The sequence below is a fragment of the Lissotriton vulgaris genome, chromosome 7, assembly GCF_964263255.1.
Source record: "Lissotriton vulgaris chromosome 7, aLisVul1.2, whole genome shotgun sequence".
In the NCBI taxonomy this organism is placed as follows: Eukaryota; Metazoa; Chordata; class Amphibia; order Caudata; family Salamandridae; genus Lissotriton; species Lissotriton vulgaris.
Genome location: NC_141695.1, coordinates 1,117,797,930 through 1,117,817,789, shown reverse-complemented (window position 1 = coordinate 1,117,817,789; position 19,860 = coordinate 1,117,797,930). Strand labels below are relative to the sequence as shown.

General features: G+C 45.9%; 1 long non-coding RNA gene across 1 annotated transcript; it reads left to right on the top strand.

Moving 5' to 3' along the window:
- Positions 1-598: 598 nt before the first annotated feature.
- On the top strand, positions 599-19,049 carry LOC147703009 (uncharacterized). Its single transcript, XR_015297271.1, has 3 exons — positions 599-657; positions 18,733-18,798; positions 18,933-19,049. It is a non-coding gene; the product is annotated as an uncharacterized LOC147703009 (long non-coding RNA).
- The last annotated feature ends 811 nt before the right edge of the window (positions 19,050-19,860 follow it).

The following is a 19,860-nucleotide window of genomic DNA, read 5'->3' as shown; positions in this document are numbered from 1 at the left end:
TCTAGTTCCAGGAAGGCTTAATCAAGACAAAATTTCATTGTAACAGCTAGGCAAATTCTTCCATTTATTAAATGTAGTTAAATTACTAATGGCGATGTCCCTAATATTATTACCATGAATTGAGAATTAATTCTGACCCTAATTTCCCTAGGCACATTATAGATTTAGACATCATTAGAGCAAAATTTACATTTACCTGTAGTGTACCCTACAATGGTAGAATCAGGATATTTAATTAATACAAAGGAATTAAGATGTTTAAACTACTTTTCAGCATTACAAGCAGGCATTATATCTATGTTGTTCTATTTAGAACATGTTGCACTGGAGTTTGCATTTGCTTAACACCTGGTATTTGCTGTAGGCCAAAATAGAAGCAAATCTGCTGAAAAGGAATATGTTCCCCGTTCAAACAAACACAGCCCTGTACACACACAGTGGCTAACCTCAGATAAAAAAATGCTCAAAAACTCCCTGCGTGGACATTTTCTTTCGGTAGAGGTGGTCAGTTCTAACTATAGAACTTGGCCTGACCCTTAAACCTGCTCTTCCTTGTCTTAGTGGTGTTACCCCATGTGGCTATCACATTTGAAAGTATCTCTCAAGAAGCATGACTGAAAAGCATTCCTACTCCGTGCCTGTCCTGATATTTGAAAGGTAGGATCTAACTTCTGTTGTTTTTTTTAATACCTATTGTTATTGGTGTGCAGTGTGCTTCATTGCACCTAAAGAACTGGCATAATGAACCCAGAACTATTGTGCATTAAGGCGTGCAATGTAATTCAGGTCTCTAGAGCTACTCTATGCATTACTTTTGAAAGCCTTTGAATTTGACACTGCAGCCATAAGGCCATACTACATTTTAAGTTTGTCACTAAGAGACAGTAATATTGGTGTTGTTAGATAAACTAATATTCAAATTTTTTATGTGGTGCAACAACATATTTTTACCAGTCGGGGATAAATCTTAATGTGTACATTGAAATCTGGATATATACTTTACACAGAATAATTTTCAACAGTGCTAAATATTCCAACCCAGTCTAATTCTATTGTTAGCAGTTTTAATTTTACAGCAGCTCATCCTCTGAGCAGCCACCAATTACTCATATAATGTGAATGCCTTTTAATATTTTAATATTTTAATATTGAGGATCAACGCGCATTTATCTGAGGGCAGTGGCGGTTTTCTATGACTGCTTTCAGCGTCGGTGGTGATCTCCCTCAGAGCACTTATTTTTCAGTATTTTGCGCTCGCTTAATTCTTTCTTGAGTGGCGCCTGTGGAGAGCTCAGTCTTCAGAAGTGTTCCTCCAACGTCAAGGTTTCTGTCTGATAGCCCGCATTCATCATGCAGTAGTTTGAGCGGCGCCTGTGGAGATTTCAGTCCTCAGTAGTGTCCCTTTGCATTCATCAAGCATTTCAGGCTCTGCCGTTTGGATTGGCCACATCACCAACTATCTTTCCCAAGGCCCTGGAGGACCTGGAGATGGTGAAATCAGCCCTTCAGCGTCTTGGGTTCATGGTCAACTATAAGAAGTCCAGTCTTCACCCATCACAGGAGAAGCTGTTTCTGAGAGCGCACTTCAACACTCAGTTGGGGAGGGTGTTCCTACCATCACCAAGAAGGGAGTCCATTCTTAAGAGCAGCTGTCATCTAATGGTTATATTTTAGATGGCTGCATAGCGATCCCCTCCACGTTGTTTTACTTCCCTGGGACAATAATTGGACACTGACCAGACCTTAAACCTATTTCCTAACCTGCTTACACATCAGGACTTGGAACCTGTGGAACTTACCCCAGACTGTGGAGACCAAGCGATTTGGCTGATCCCCGGTGGTGCTACCAGATAGCTAAAGAGGAGATTGGTTGTGGACTCACCCCCACCACCCCCCCCCCCCTCAGTCACCTATCCAGACGGACTTAGGGCAGATTTTCCCTTTACCCTATCCCCTTACCCTTCCTTGCTACATTCACTTGTCCCCTATGTTCTTTAGATACTTTTCTTGATACTTATGTAACTTTTAACTGAAGTACATTGCAACATTATTGTTCCTCGTGTTAAGCGCTCTGATTCCTTTGGGTCTAGCCAGCACTATATAATAACTCATTATTAAATATGTTACCATTCCGTACTCTTTCTCTCTTTGTCTACTTCCCTAGCTCCTATTCCCTCTCCGCCTAATCAATCACCTTGCCTGCTACTCTGCCTAGCCCCCTGTCCTTTGTGCCCTTTGACTGAGCACTCCTTCTCCCCTTGTTGGGGAAAGATCCAATATTTATCCTCTGGAGTCTCAGCGAATCCGCTGAGAGAGTCCACTGCGCCAAGGGAGCCACTCACAGCTGAGGTATGGTATGGCACCCCTTACCAAAGCACTCCCACTCCCCTTTTTGGGGAAGGATCCAGTATGTAGACTTTGGAGTCTCAGAGACCCCTCAGAGAGTGTCCACTGCATAAAGGGAGTCTCTCGCAACAGAGATAGGGAAGTGATACCACTTCCCCTGGAATCACAGCTTACTGGACTTTGGACGTTGCTTTGACTCGTCTAACGGTTTGTGTTTCTTCATCGCCCTTCCCCTTCTCTTTCCATGATGTGTCTCTCACCCTCCCATCCTCTTTCCCGCCTTCATTATCTGTCTACTTCCCCTGCTCCCACCCCCCTCCCCCTGTATCTCTCCCCTTGCCTGCTTTTCACCTTACGTATTTGTACTTATTGTTTATCTCGACCGTACAAGTAACTATGTTGTCATGCTCTAATAACTGTTTAACCTTTGTAACGATGTAACCTCTAACTATGATCTGATGCTCATGTAAAGTGCTCCGATACCTCCAGGTCTAGCCAGCGCTATATAAAACCTTTAAAATAAATAAATAAATCTAAGGAGAGTCAAATCTATTCCACATCAATGATAAATTCAGCTTACATTACTGACATTTTAAGTTTTCTTGGAATGTCATTATAAAGTGCTTATGACTACTCATCCTTTCATAAAACCATTAGACAGGATGGGTAGTAACATAGCATATATATATATTCATGTTATTAATGCTATTAATTTTTAAAACCGTATTACTGAATAGCCAATTGAATGTCTCATGGCTATTTCATAGACAGTTTAGACAGGCTCAAAAGAGATTGAGAAAAAAAGAGAGAAAACATAAATTAGCCTACCCTTAATTTGTAGAGGAGCTAACCTCCTTCCCCCATTTTGATAGTAGGAAACCTGAAACAGGTTTCACTTCTGTCAACACTATCAGCCCCTATTTGTAGCAACTGGGCAAAAACAAACTCTGAGGAGGTAAAAGGTACATTGAGAGCTAAAAAACATGAATAACCAACAACCAATTCCTTTAGCAAATGTGCAAGTGTAACATGAGGGTGATTGAATTCAAACTAAATCCTATTATCTCAGCCCTTACACAGTAATCCTCAAATTTGTATATAAATGGCAGGGCTATCTCTCAATCAAAGCTCACATATACCATTATATAGCCTTTTTTATCATATGAGTACTATGAGTACATAAAGTGCTTGTTTTTACCCCCAAAAAAGTAAGCAAACTTCTCCTTCTCTCCCGGTGCTGCCATCTCGTCTTTCAAAAAGTTTCAGAGGTCAAAATGTCAAAGGCAAACCTTGCTCTGAGCCTCGCTAGGCTTATAAATGTCCCCTTTTGTCATTGGCCCTCATCTCTATCTGCCCCACCCACCGCCTCTCCATGGTCTTGTCTGGCTAACGCTCAGTTCTCACTTTGAAGTTGTCTTATGCGGTCAATGCTTCCATTCAGCTCAAGAGACCCACAGCTGCATGATGGGAGCCAAATGTCTGTCCGGGGAGGGTGGGGTAGGGGGGGTATTTGGGGTGACGGTGGACCCAACCCAGCCCAAAAGCTGGAGCAGCTCATGTTCTCCTGGTCTGTTTATCAACGCATCTTTTGTCAGGGGCATATTTTATCCATGTTCCCATATACCCGCCTCCCTAAGGCCCCCCCCCCCCCCCCACCACTCCCCAGAGCTTTCCAATATATTGTGCCTCACCATGTGCTAACTAGGGCAGTGGCGCCTGAGTTGCTGATAATCTAAGACGGCTACTTCCCCTCTGCTTAAGAGGAAATGATAATGCCTTCCTGGCACTGCTCTAAAGTAGGGAATGGACGACTTTTGTATATTAGAGAGTAGGAGACTAGGTCAATGTGGACCCAATACAGACGTCACTGAAAAGATGGGCAAGCATGGCCCAGTTTGGATACAGCAGAGTCTGGGTGGCGAAGGGCAGATAAAAGTATAATTTCTCTTTCATGCTGGATCAATCCCCAAAGGCAGTGTCGAACAGGCCTATATGGCAATCATGCATTGCCCGATGGGCTGGTCTGATGCCTCAGTGTGTGGGCTGGTTTTCGTTTTTACAGTTGATTTCCCTGATATTACCACTTTTGCTTTGCTAACTGGGGGCGCTTTTATTTTGGTGTCCAGGCCTATTTTCTTGTCCCAGTCTGACCCAGCGCAAAGGGCGTTGACCAGCTCTCTGAACTATCCCATGTTTATATGTTTTGCCATAGAAAGTGGGTGTTGAAAGAAAGGTTGGCCTACTTCTTTTGTAGGAGTTATATGCCAAGGAGCACATTTTGCATGAGGGTGAACCGTGGTTTCATGTGTGATATTTCACTTGACTAATAGCGTTTGAGAAAGGCTTCATGATCTTCAGACAAGTGCGGCTTGAACGGGTGATTCTTAGCACACACAGAAGGGATAAAAATACACTCCTTTGCTGGTACTTGCTGTGACATGGTGCTAGTCTTTTGTTCAGTATATCTCACAGGAATTTTAAAATTGTTTGTAAAGAATGCATGCAAAATTAGTTACCCATTGCTGGATCCTTTTGGAAGCCACTGAATGTTCGCAAGATCGAACCGCACACTTTACATGACAATTTGTGTGTTTTATGTTTGACATTCTCATGCACTGTAATTAATTGTCATCAATCTGCATGTATCTTGGCCCATAGAAGCGATGAGTGACATGTAGCAGGAGAGAAGTACATTGAGCAAGCAGAATGAAGTCACCTTGCCACTGACTATTGGCTATAGTTGTACCATTAGCGGAAGTAAGGCAGGATACTGGCATTCTTACGGTTCATTCAGTTAAGTGCTGCCGCCGACCTCCCGGTTGACCATCTGTTCCCATACATGGCGTGTCACGCAGTTTGGTGCTTACTTTTCCTCCATGTTAAAGAAAAGTAAATGTTTCAGCACTCATGCTAATGTGCTGCATAGCTAAATACATATAAGATCCCAATGACGAGACCGATTGGCATTGCCAATGCTTGTTTGTAGAACTTGTGGATGCCATAACCGCTTCCCTAGAACACTAATTTCTTTTGATCTATTCCATGGTAGAAGAGTGGTGGGGCATGACCTGAGTCTCAAGTGACAGCAGCTATCCCAACTCCCCAGGTGACCATGCCTCCCTTAAAGAGTGGCTCCCAATCTTTTCTATCGTCGTTGTCTGAGGCATGGCAATATCTCCCCCTCACAAGTGGCTATGCTCCTAGGGTCTGCAATTTCCAGACAACCCAGAGTAAGTACTAGAGAACCATATTCCCATTTCTGGGTCTACTAGTATCTTATCTCTTACACAATGTCCCAGGTGTTTATTCCGGCTTCCTTACAAATCTGTGCACACTGCAGTCCCTACAGTGGGAGTCAGAATCATTGTTCTAAAAGGACGGATTCTCCAACTGTTGTCTTCTGGAGTGCTCTGGGACAGTGGTGATATTGGATCAAGGAAGTTTGTAGGCTGGTGTACAGGAATATTGTAGGTTGATACTAGGATACTATCTGAGCATGGCACCGTCAACCAAGACAGGCTAAAGGAAACACTTTAAAAAATACTTTTATCTAAATGTTGCAGTATTGCATGACAGATCAATGTTCATAACCAGTCCCATGCCATCGAACATTTTTTAAAAAACTCCAAAAAGAGACTCTACTGAAAAACAAGAGGAAAAAACTTGCAGTTATGGTCCTTGGTGATTTCACCCATCAAAGTAGCTATTAGCAGTAGTGTTGTTGGGAGGTTACATTGATATCAACATGCCTCAGAGTATGTAACTTTCCCATCTTGCCATCAACGTTTATTTAGAATTTGGAGGACTACAACTTTGTGACAAACGTTCCAGCACATGCTAGACTCAGGGCCCTTTGGATGCCTAGGTGGTACTGATAGCCTCGCTCATCACACCTGTTATGTTATGTTATGTTATTTATTCTTTTGTATAGCGCAACGGTTACTCGAAAAGAGTGTCCCGGCGCTTTGGGTAAGGAGAACTGATTCGCAATAACATAACACATTAAAAAGAAAGTAAAGAACAAACAAGTAAAAAAAGGGACTACTGGGGGGTCTACTGGGTGAACAACCAGGTTTTAAGACCTCTCCTAAAGTCAAGAAGACTAGTAGCCCCCCGAAGTGGGAGCGGAAGCGAATTCCACATCTGTGGAGCCAGCAGGCTGAAGGAGCGGCCGCCCAGGCGCGCTCTCTTAACTCGAGGGACAACCGTCAGGAGCAAAGATTCTGACCTCAGAGAACGAGCAGGATGGTAAAAGGCCAGTCTCTTTTGGAGATGCCTTGCACCCACAGCGTGGAGAGCCTTGTAGGCCAAAGTCATAGCCTTGAAGGCGATCCGTTTACGGATGGGTAACCAGTGCAGAGTCAACAATAGGCCCGAGGCGCTGACACGTCTATTTAGACCAAAAATGGCTCTGGCCGCCGCATTCTGCGCAACTTGAAGCCGCTGCAACAGGTACTCTGGTAGGCCCAGGTAAAGAATGTTGGCATAATCCAACCTGGAACCTATCAGAGCCTGCACAGTCAGCCTCCTGTGCTCCTCCGACAGAAGAGGCAAAAACCTCCGCAGCATCTTTAATAGACCGAAACAGGTACCGGTCACCCCAAGGATCTGGGCTTTCATCGTCAGCCCCTTGTCCATCTTAACCCCCAAGTTTTTAGCCATAGGGGAAGAACCGGACGGAGGGAACATATCGATGGGCCACCAGTCCTGCCAGCTAGGCTCCGTATCGCACCCGAAAAAGAGTACCTCGGATTTATCGGAATTGCACTTGAGGCTGTTCAGTTGGAACCATGTGAACACAGCCCCAAGGCAATTCCGGATACTCTCCCCGTCAAAGTCTGCCCCTCTCTCGCAAGAAAAGAGGAGCTGGGTGTCGTCGGCATACGACACGATCCGGGCACCAAACGACTCCACCACCGCCGCCAAAGGGGTCATAAAGATGTTGAAGAGGGTCGGGCTCAATATAGAGCCCTGAGGGACCCCGACTCCCAAAGGCGGCATCACGGCGGTATCACGGCGGTGTCAGGCAATGTCCAGACCGTTTGCCGGCGGCCAGCTAGAAAAGACGAAAACCAGCTGAGCACCGTCCCCCGAAGGCCAATCTCATAGAGTCTTGCGAGAAGGCCATCATGGGGGACGGTGTCAAAGGCCGCCGACAAGTCCAACAACACCAGCATGACTTGGCCCCCGGTATCCAGCACCCCTTTGATAGTTTCAGAAACCTCAAGGAGCGCGGTCTCGGTGCTACGATTTGAACGGAAGCCAGACTGGGAGTCATGTAAGATCTCGTGGGTCTCCAAAAAGTTGGCGAGCACCGACTGAACATGTTTCTCCAAGATCTTAACGAGAGCCGGCAGCAAAGAAATCGGCCTATAGTTGGCTGGGACCTTCGGGTCGAGACCCGGTTTTTTAAGCAGCGGGATGACCATTGCCTGCTTCCAAACTGGCGGAACCACTCCCTGCCTCAACGAGAGATTCAGAAGAGGGTTCGCCAGTGGATTGATCACTTCCGCCAACTTACCCAAAAGCTTGGCTGGACAAGGGTCAAGTGGAGACCCAGATTTCAAATTGCCCATAAGCGCTAAGGAGGCTGGGGCTGGCAAAGGTGGAAATTCAGCCAATGTGACACCCTGCGCGGCCGGGGGGAACATACCGACCTCAGATGTAAACGGCCTAGCAGGTGCTCCCGATGGAAAAGAGTCCTGTATGAGTTTTATCTTGCTGGTAAAAAAACAAGCAAGGTCCGCCGCCCAAGATTCTAAGGGTACCTCTTCCGATGTAATAGTCAGAGGAGAGATAAATTCTCTGACTATTGTAAAGATCTCCTTGCTAGAGTTAGAGGCCGCTTCAATTCTCCCCGCAAGATAGGCTTTTTTTCCAAGGCGGATATCCCGGTGGTAAGCTTTGACCACAGCCTTATAGGCCAACCTGTCCATACTATCATAGTGTGCCCGCCAGGCTCTTTCGGCCACCTTACACTCCTGCCGCTTAGCCCACAGTGCAGTGGTAAACCAAGGGGCCGAAACCCGCTTAGCCGTCAGGCGGGGGGGCAACACCGGGCCAGGTCGTTAAGCCTGTCGGAAAGCCATGCTTGCAGGGACTCCAAATCTCTCTCCAGCTCACCGGAGAGAAGACAGGGATAATCCGAAGCAGCCTGAGCCAGCATCTCAGGGGTCACTCTGTTGAACGCTCTGAACGCACGTCCCCGTTGCTGCGGGGCAGAGATGGACGACCTGGCGGTGCCACTGATTGCAAATTTGGCGAGCCAGTGATCAGACCACAGAACCGGGAGAGTCTCTTTCACCACCAAAGGAGATGAAGAAAAGACCTGGTCAAGAGTATGCCCCTTAACGTGAGTCGGCCCCTGCAAATAAGGGATAAGACCCAGCGGGATCATGGCCTCAGAAAGCTTTATGGCCGCGGGGTCAGACGGATCATCCATCCGAAAGTTGAAATCCCCCGCTACTATACAATGTTCTGCTCTCAGGGCCAGTCCCAGCAACACCGAGTCGAGGTCTACAAAGAACGTTCCGGGCGGACCAGGGGGTCGATAGACCAAAAGTCCCTTCACTGATTGGTGCGGCGCTAGCGTGATAGAAAAAGCAAGTGATTCCGAGCCGCGGATGCCCTCCGTAGGCAAGACGGTACACAACGTGCCCTTCTTCACCACCAGTGCGACCCCTCCGCCCCTTCCCTTGGCTCTGTCCTTCCTGAAGATGTTGTAATCAGGCGGGATTGCCATCGCCACGTCCGGGTTAGAGGATTCTCCCCACCAAGTCTCGGTCAACATTAAACAGAGTGGTTTCTCAGTATCGAGAAGCTCAAAAATGTCTTGCGCATGACGGCACGCCGATCTGGTGTTAAGCAGCATGCAGGAATACTCAGCGCCAGCTATGTTACTAATAGGGGCTGATGACAGCGCCCGGTTGGGACGCCAGCCACAACAAGGGCAACGAGACTTGCCCCTGTGGCGGCCAGGGAAGACAGAGCAACAGCGGCTCTCCCGATGATTCAGAGAGCGTAGCTCCTCGAACGTGTAGCGCACCATGGGTGCGCCAGCTATGCACATGCTGGAATAGCAGAGCCCCGCCCGCCGACCGAAACGCCTCCGGGACGCTGACGGGCGCAGACGGGCAGGACTCTGGCTTGACTCAGGCGCGAGTCAGGCGCCTCCGCTGCGCGTCACCGCTGCGCGGGAGGAGCGAGCTTTAAGTACAGCCTCCTCGTTCTCCACACGGAGAGCTAGAGCGCTGAGTCAGGTGGCGCGCTGCAAGGCAGCAGCCCCAATATGGCGGCCCGACTTCCTCAACACTAAAAAGATGCCGGTGACAGCGCTCCGCTTCTGTAAGCGGTGGGGGGCCCGATTATAGTGCAAGAATGTGGGCGCTACCGCGCTGATTAAAAGCCAGGTGATAAATCACTTTTCCACACACACACACAAAACAAATGATAATTGCAATTTAAAAGCGCTGCGCGCCTACTGCAGCCTAGAAAGGAATTCTGCATTCGTCTAGAAAGGAATTCTGCATTCGTCCTTGACTATTGTCTCCTCTGGGAATGTCGGTTGCCACAAATCGATTGGATCAGGAGCAGCCTGTTCATCTGCTGTCTAAATTACCACAGTTCATGTCCAATCCAAGTGCAGGGCTTCCCTCCATTGTTGAGCACCATTCTCACCTCAGACCCATTTCTGGACTGCAATGTTAAGAGTCTGTGGATAGGCTCCTTCTTCTTCAGGCTTCTTGTGTTCCCAATGCTGTTCCAGGCGATGAGCCAGCCACAGACAGCAGCATCTGGGCCACTCATGTTGCCCCAGATAGGGGCTCTGGATCAACTTCAAAATGATCCAGAACCGCATCAGGGTTGGGCAAGGCCCTTGGAGATCCAACCGAAGGCCTTTTCCACACAAGACACCTCACCGGGCAGACCTGGGCACCAACCTCTTTACCCAGAATCAGAGGGACATGCACTCAACCAAGCAGCACTGCGCAGTGTCAAGGCCCTGATGGCTGTGTCCATGCATACCGTTGTAGACATGCCATTGAATGAGGACTGCTACCCTTCGATGAGTCTGATGTCCTGAAGTAGTTTCAAGAATTTCAGAAGAGACTATTTTCCAAGCTGTCTCAAAGTTATGAGATGATAAATATTTGCACCAAAAGACAGAGAAGTCTTGACTCCTCCCCTCAGGGGAAAGAGTTATGTTGTATTCTCTATACTTATGTTTTGCTGTATCCCTTTAAGTCTGACATTCCATTTCCCTGATGTCATTCTCTATCCTGTTCTGCCTTGTCAGTTAGCTCCCTGCTTTCTGATGGGATCACCAGTTATTCTCTGTGGTGCATAATAAATGCCTTACATTTGATTATTAGCCTTTTATCTTCATTTACATCACATGGCGACGATGAGCAGCGCGAGCTAAACAACTACAGAGGGAGAAGAACTCCACTGGTGAGAGAGGAACCACGCAATTATTTTAAAAAATACCTGAGTTTGGTGAACAACTAAAAGAAAAGATTTCTTGCTTAAAAGAAATTGAAAGAAGAAGAAATCACCAGAAGTAAATGGAATTCATAAGACTTATTTAAAATTCCTCCAAAAGAAACTACTTCATCTTCATGGAAAACCTCAAAAAGAATAAGACAATTTTGGAAAGATCAACCTTAAAGATTAAAAGAATCGACTACTTATTCGAACTATTGGTGAGTTCAAGAGACTTAAACCTATTCCTTTTGTCTTCTGCTTAGCTGTACCCATTAACAGTAGTAGACATTCCTCGTTTGAATTTAATTGAAGTAAAGCGGACAATTGCTGTGCCTAATCTTCTTCAACTGCCTATTGATCAGCCAACTCCTCATGAAATGCACTGTCTTTACTATTTTTGTTGATCATCGTAATAATACGCGATCTACTGGAAAGACTTGCATCTTTTAAACTCTCTGCATTTTTTGAAGTACGAGCAGCAGATAGCGCGAGCAGCCAGCGCTTACCTTTCGAGTGTCACTGCTCGAACCAGCCATTGTGGACGTCGCAACGAACGCACAACAGGAAGTCAGGCGATCAGCGTCCGGCAGCGTTAGGCGGAAGCTACGCATTCACGCAACGTAGACGCCATTTTGTTGCCATGACAACGCGCTATACGAGCGCTGTTTCAGGCAAGTGATCAGCAACACGTTTGTTTTCTTTTACCGATATAACGAGGAAGAGACAGAACAAGGTCCAGACACTCTCAGGACTAATCACCAATTAACCGCGCTATACGAGCGCAGTTTCAGGCAAGTGAAAAGCAACATGTTTGTTTTCTTTTACCGATATAACGAGGAAGAGATAGAACAATGTCCAGACACTCTCAGGTCTAATCACCAATTAACCGGCATCTACAAACCACGTAAGGAAAACACCTCGTTTTAAAAAAAAGTAAAGTAAAAAAAAAAACGAGCAGTTTTGAAGCACATATTACCAGAATGTGTACTAGATGATGATGACTGTAAACTATATTACCTATTTTTAAACAAAGTTACAGCTTAAGAAATCTGTTAATTGTGTTCGTGGGTTCAAGTGGAAGAGTACCTATTTCAGTTTAAATCGATCATCTCCAGGTAGTGAAGAAGAGTAGTGTCTACATTTTTTTTTTTTTTTTTTTACTTTTGAGCCACATGTTAATAGTGTGCAATTGTTAAGAATGGAAAACCTTAACGTTATTGTACCTCCTATGTTCCTTCAAACTACTGGAGATCCACCCATTGAGTGGGATGAATGGATAGATATTTTCGAGAACTATATAGAAGCGCTTGATGGGAAGGATTTCAGCGCAACAAGAAAAAAAGCCCTTTTGTTAAGTGCCCTAGGCAAGGAAGGACAACGTTCATTTAAATATCTTCCAGTAGGACTAAACCAAGATGGAAGGGCAATAACCAATGTGTACACAGAAGCAAAAGCTCGCATGAAGAAGCAATATGCAAAGGAGGTAAATATTGTTATGGCCAGACATAAATTTTACACTCAACCACAGAGGATTGATGAATCAGTAGACCAATTTGTAGCTAGGTTACGTGAACTGTCCATCAAATGTAGCTTCGGAGAGATAAGAGACGAAATGACACGAGATCAGTTGATAGTGCAGTGTCGCAATAAAAAGATGCAGGAAAAACTGTGGGCTGCAAAAAATCCTACCTTACAAATGGCCATTGATATTGCGAAGGTAGTTGAGGAGTCAAATGCATGTATGAAAGAGATGGAAAAGAGAGATAATGGGAAAGATAATGTGCAAGGGAATGGGGTTTCTTGTGTTGAACAGGATGAAGTTGCTGCGGTGAACAAGAAAGGTGCAGATTTTAGTGATAGAGGTCCGAGGCGATTCAACAATGGGTTTTCTAGCAATGAAAGAAACAGATTTCAAGGAAGGATGTGCAGTAGGTGTGGGAGCACTTTTCATAACTCAGATTTTAGGAGATGCTTTGCAATTGATAAAGTCTGTAGGAAGTGTGGGAGGAAAGGACATTTCTCCAAGATGTGTAGAAGTGGTAATACAGACAAAGTAGCTGTTGTAGAAAACAGGGAAACAGTAAGGGACATTGTTGGTGTTGAGGGTGCCAACAAAATATTGTGTTTGGGTGAGGATGGTGTGAGTGAAGGCGTGCCTGGTAGAAGATACAGGCCAAAGGCTCAATTTCTTATTGATGAAATAGAGATCCAGTTGATGGTTGATCCAGGGTCATTGTGGACCATTATTCCCAAGGATATGTACTTAGAGTATTGGAAAGATGTACAATTGTTACCTAGTGATATTAGTCCTTGTGGTTACCAAGGTGAGAGTATAGACGTCATTGGATTTATGGTTTGTGTAATATCATTTCAAGACCGTTCCGTCAAAGGAAAGGTGTATGTGGCCAGATCAGGTCCAGCAATTTTGGGATGGGGGCAACAGTATGACCTCGGTATAATCATTAATCCTAGGGCAGCACAACAGGTGATGGTTGTAGACAGTATAACCACGGATTCAATTGTTGAAGGAATGAATGGTTTGTTTGATGAACACATTGGAGAGTTGAGAGGTTATGTGCATAAGATTATACTGCGTGATGATGCTGTGCCTATGCAACACAGGGTAAGGAAGGTTCCGTTCATTGCACGTGAAGAAGTGAGGAAGATGTTGAAGGAAATGCTAGACCAGGGAGTGATAGAACAGATTGAAACATCACCCTGGATTTCTCCCGTAGTTATTACAACCAAATCTGACGGAAAATTTCGTTTTTGTGTGGACCTTCGCACCCTGAATCAGAACATTGTAGTAGATAACTTCCCGTTACCGAACATCAACGAATTAGTTCTGTCACTGAAAGGGGGGAAGTACTTCTCTAAGCTGGATCTCCGCAGCGCATATCATCAGATAAAATTACATCAAGACTCCAAGGCATTAACAGCTTTCATAACAACTGAGGGCATTTATCAATTCACACGTATGCCCTTCGGACTTGCCTCTGCAGCTGGGGTGTTTCAAAGAATGATGGGGGCTGTACTGAAGGGGGTGAACAACGTTGTGTATTTCCAAGATGACGTTCTGATATTCGGAGAGACTATTGAAGAGCACAGTGTGATTCTAAAAACTGTCTTGGAGAGGATGGAACAAGCTGGATTGACTCTAAAAAAAGAGAAATGTAAATTTGCAGTGGAGGAAGTTGAATACCTTGGATACACCCTATCGGTTGATGGTGTGAAACCCAAGAGGGATTTATTAGACTCTATTAGGAATGCACCAGCTCCAGGCGACAAAGATCAGTTGAGGTCATTTCTCGGCCTCATCGAATACTATGCCAAGTTTGTGAGAGATTTTGCAGAGAAGACTGAAAATATTAAGGTGCTGTTGAGGAAGGGATGCAAGTTTGTGTGGGGTGTGGAGCAAGAAGAGTGTTTTAGACAGATCAAGGTGGAGATTTGTGATGCAGGCATCCTTACACCATTTGATACCAACCGTAGGTCAGTCTTGACTGTTGATGCGAGTGCTGTGGGTGTTGGTGCGGTGTTGGCTCAAGTGCACGAGTCTGGGCTCAAGACTGTCGCTTTTGCCTCAAGGACACTCACAACGGCTGAGAGGAACTACTCCATAATCGAACGAGAGGCTTTAGCCGCAGCGTGGGGTTGTGAGTATTACAGGATGTATCTGTGGGGGTTCAAATTTACACTCCTGATGGACCACAAACCCTTAGTTAAAATCCTGTCACCTGGTGGAGCTGGGAAGGGTTCTGCGAGGTTAGCTAGACTCGCTGCTAGGATCCAAGAGTACCTGTACACTGTTGAGTACATTCCGGGTTGGAGGAACTGCCAAGCTGATGGACTCTCTAGACTTCCACTACCTTGGGAGATGGTAGACAAGTTGGGAGTAGAATCACTCAATTCTGAAGGGTCTGTGGCTGCTGTGGATGAGGTGGTGGATATCTGTGCTGGGGCGATTAGTAAGAGCCTGTGGAACACCTCTATGGTTAAGGATGCGGTGTTAAGAGAAGTAAAAGACTTGATTGTGAAGGGTCCAAGGAGAGAGAGTTGCCTATCCCCCGCTCTTCGGCCATATTTAAAAGTACTCGAACAGTTGTCTGTCTTGGATGGAGATGGTTTCTTGATTTTAATGGAAGACAAATTTATTCCTCCACAGGATGTGAGGTTTACTTTATTCAGGTTAGCTCACGAGGGCCATCTGGGCCAGTCCCTCACCAAGAGGAGAATTAGGGAGAACTTTTGGTGGCCCGGGATGGACTTAGAAATCTCTCAGTGGGTAGAGAAATGTACCGACTGCTTGGAGAGCGAGAAGAGGCTTAAAGTCGGTAGTCACGTTGGCTGCGGCTCAATAGTTGACCCTGGGTGTCCATGGCACACTATATGTCTTGATTTCATTGGCCCGTTTTACCAGTTGAGCCAAGATATGAGATTTGGGTTGGTAGCAGTCGACATTTCTTCAAAATGGTTAATTGTTAAATTCATGAAGGAGATCACTACGAATAACACTATCACTGTGTTGAGTGACATTTTTAGAGAGGAAGGCTTTCCGACAAGGATTGTCACTGATAATGGGACGCAATTGACTTCCCTAGAAATGGCTAATTTCTTGAAGAAGTGCGGAATTGCACATTCAAGAACCTCACTTTGCAACCCTCAAGGGAACGGAATAGTTGAGAGGGCTAACCGGATGGTAAAAGGCGCAATTCAGATGGCAATCTCTTCTAGATTAGACGTGAGAGGATTGGTTAATGACCTGGTTTGGGCCTACAGAACTACTGAAAATGGTGTGACTGGATTGGTCCCTTTTAGCATCATGAGGGGACGTTCAGCTGGTACCAAGCTGGTCGCTGCTTGGATGAAAGAGTTGTTAAACGTTGGTCCTGACAATCCAGTTGTTGTGACTGATCCGGTTGGAAGTTGTAAGATTGCAGTAAATGATTGGGTGAAAGTCAAACCTGGTCGAGTTGGTGTTGGATTGACAAAGTTCAGGGGACCATTTAAAGTCAGGTCTGTCCATAAAAGATTTGTAACTCTATTCAACGGTGAGAGTTGGAACTTGAGGCGTGTGGCATTGTACAAAAAGGCTGAATGTGACCGTGAGATTCCTTCTAAGGGAGCCAGTGCCCAAGCTGAGCCTGGCCGTGATGTTCTCCCTAAGGAAGTTAGCGTTCGGAGAGCTCACAGGGTGAGGAGACCTCCAGGTTACTTACATGGTTTTGTCTGCAAATAAGTTCTCTCCCTGTAATGAAGAGCATATGCTTGTATTTTGTTTTTTTTCTTTTGCTTCTTCCTTATGAAGGGGAGAGGATATGTTGTATTCTCTATACTTATGTTTTGCTGTATCCCTTTAAGTCTGACATTCCATTTCCCTGATGTCATTCTCTATCCTGTTCTGCCTTGTCAGTTAGCTCCCTGCTTTCTGATGGGATCACCAGTTATTCTCTGTGGTGCATAATAAATGCCTTACATTTGATTATTAGCCTTTTATCTTCATTTACATCAAGTTCCTACAAAATGGACAAGGAGGCCAAATGCTTTTATTCATACAAGAAATAAAATACTTGTGTGGTAGTCTCTGCTTGAGACAAGCCACTGATTTCAGTGCAAGCCACGTGCTATGCTTGTTGTATTAGTGGGCAGAAAGGTAGCAGATCAAAAACAGCTGATTTGCAAAGATCTCATTGACATGGTCACCATGAACATGAATGCTGGTCTGTCATTCATGTGCAGGTATGGCTCTAGACTTCGGACCTTAAGCTGAAGGCCCAAGAGAACTTTATTGACCTCCCTTCCTGTAGAAGGAAGAATTTCTTACTAATGAATAGTCTCCACCATAGGTATATTCTTCATATTAATATACAAATCACTCAACCGCCTATGCGTTCAGAGATGGCTTGATACTGATGATAGTTGCAGGACTGACGCCTATGGTCTCTTATCGTAATGTCATTGTGTCTTTTAGTCTTAGAGTTTGGAACACACAATACTTTATAGCAGTAAAAAGCACACAGTATCTCTCTGTGACTAATAAAGAGAAGTAGCATTTATATATCTATATATTTACTGAAAAAAACAAATGTTACATTGCCATTGTAGTTAGGCGAAAGTGTCAGTCATAACATCACATTTTAAATGAAAGAAAAACCACGGAAATTCACCATTTATCGTTTACAGAGCTTACTATAACTTGCACCCCATCATACCCTGCCTCACATATCACATCACTCATGACCTCCAATGACATCATTGATGACACCAGTGCTGACATTCTAACTTGCCAACTCGTGCCTTGTTGATTGCAAACAAGAGGTTATCTATCTGTAAAAGCTTTGCTAAAGGGCAAAGGTTGTGCATAGCAGGTGCCTACTCTCCTAAGCGGCCTTGAATGTCAGGAGGATGAGGAAGTAGTATCTGCCTGAAATGTTGCTCATAGGTGTGGGGAATGTATCCCCCAGGCAGTTTCCCACCCATGCGTGCTTGATTGCCTACAAGAGGTCGGCTGTCTGCAAAGTGTTCTGAACAGGATGAAGGCTGTACGTAGTAGGACGTTCACCACCTAAGGGGGCCTTGTGCCTAATGTCACATGGCCCCCCTCCCAAGGCCGTTATAGGCCCCGGGGACCCCATCCCCTGGGCAGGGCCTTTGTGTTTTATTTTATTTTTTAAAGGGGAGGGGGTCCGTGTGGTCTCTCTTCCCCAGGCCATTTCGGCCCTGGGGAAAGCATCCCCCGGGGCTTAGCCCTTTAATTTTATTTTATATTTATTTTAAAGGAGGGGGCCACGTGGCCCCACTCTCTAGGCCAATTTCGGTCCTGGAATCCCATGCCCCGGGCTCGGCTATTTTTTTTTTAAATGATAAAAAAGAGGGACAGGGCCATTTGCCCCCAGGGACCCCATTCCCCAGGGCATGACCACATTGTTAGGGACCGTGGGGGGAGCCTCAAGGCCCCCGCTGTCCCTCACGGATCCCCGCCTCCTGCAGGAGCCAGCATTGATTTTGGGTAGAGGGAGCTGCAAACATGCAGCTTCCTTTGCCCACAAGCAATTCTGCTTCGCATCATGGACGCGAGAGCATTTTTCTTGCTTTAAGTTCCATGAAGCGGCGCAGAGTTTGCCGTGGCATGGCATGAGCAGTGCCATAGCAAACTGCAGTGTCCCAAGGGTGGGTATCCCGGGACATTGCTAGGGCTGGCCCTGGGGGTTGGCGGTCCCCATATCTTCGCTATAGCCCAGGAGAGGTTTTCGTCCCCGGGGCTTCCCCATGTTCCCCCGCATTACGTGATTTGTGCCCAGGGGAGGTGGTGGTCCCAGATGCTTTGCGTGGTGCCGTACCCCCTCCACACATTCATTTTTAAAGCTAGGCCCTGGGAGGTGGTGGTCCCGAGGACTGCGGTGAGGCCGCATGCCCCTCAGCTTTTTACAAACCGAGCCCTGGGAAGGTGACAGTCCCTTGGGTTGCGGGGGAGTGCATGGCCTCCTCACATCTAAGTTTTTCACTAAATGCCAATTTTGTCTTATAACCCGTTTGAGCTGGTTTGCATTAGGGCAAAAAGTGGTGACACATACCTCTCGCTTTACATCAGGTTTGTCTTTCCGTTCTAGTAATGTTTCTCGTGGGGTCCACTGGGCTCTCTTCTTACTGTTCCTCACTAACTTTTTGGGGTAACCTCTATCACAAAGCTTTGATATCAACTTGTCTGAGTGGTAATGAAAATCTTCGTTATACGTGCAGTTGTTGTTTACTGATGTCCCTCTTGGCTTCTATATCGAAGATAATAATCCGCATGGTGTATTTATGAGGCAAGTAGTTATATAGGCTCTTGCAACTTTCAAAGGAACTTCATCCCTCCATAAACAAACCTGTTTGACTCAGACACATGTTTTTTAATTCTAGATACAGACAACTGTTTACGCTGCTTCCCCCCACCTCCCAAAAAGATTCGGGCGTCTCCACCCTGTGGTAAGATGTAATAGATGTGTGTCGGCACTGTAGTCAGGTTCCTGATGGTTGGTCTTGTCAACTTGGTTGATTAAAAGCTTGAAAATTGTGTCCTGAACCTGTCTTTTTCCCTCTTCTTTATCTTTTCTGTACAGAGACTACATGAGGCCCTGAAGAGAATCCCAAGAGAACCAGTGGGATTCGAAACGCGTAGGCTCCTGCCACATTGTGTCTGCGAGAGCGACAGGATCATTTAATTCATTTCACCCAGCCGCTCGTACATTACCAAGCCTCACCAGTTTAAAAAGTTTTTTTACAGATTTAATTTAAGATACTGGATTGTACATTACTAAATTGAACCTCCTCTTATTTCTGTAAAATGGTGGTCGCAGACTGTGGCTTCTTGTTTCTTCTGTGGTTTAGATTGTATATATTTTAAAATTGTTGTATATGTTTTTGTAGCCCCTCTTTCCCCTAAGTGGTTTGAATGAGTTTTGAATGTCTGTGATATGATTGGAATACTGTTTGACTGATGTTTAGTAGCCAGTTCCCCCATTCCTATGTGTCCTTTTTAGGTTTTTACTGGCGATGCGTACTTTGTACGCATGCGCCAAAAAACCTTTTGATGTGTGTGTGTGGGGTCGGGAATGCCCCCTCCTCTCATTGGCTAGCTCCATAAATGGAGGCTAGCCATTGGGAGAGGGCTCCGTCCGTCAATCTCGGACCAGATTCGGGGGCGTTCCCGAGAATTTTTGGCTTTTGGCTACGTCAGCCGAAAGCCTGTTCTCGGGCACGCCCCCGAATCTGGTCCGGGATTGAGGGCACCCGCCTTCCACTGTGCCCCTTCCTGATTGCCTTCGGGTCCCGGCTCAGCAGGTGAAACTCGTGCTCTCTCTTCCTTGTTTATGTTTCTTTATCTTATCTGCTCCTGCCAACCTTGGAGCCTCGACGTGTCCTCTGCAGGCTCAAGCCGCTCTACCCGTGGCCTCTGGCGGCGGGCCAGGGATCGGGGGTGGGTGGGGGGTGCGAGGGCAGGGGTGGCTGCTGAGAGGAATCAGTGTTTGTCAGCCTAATAGAACTTAA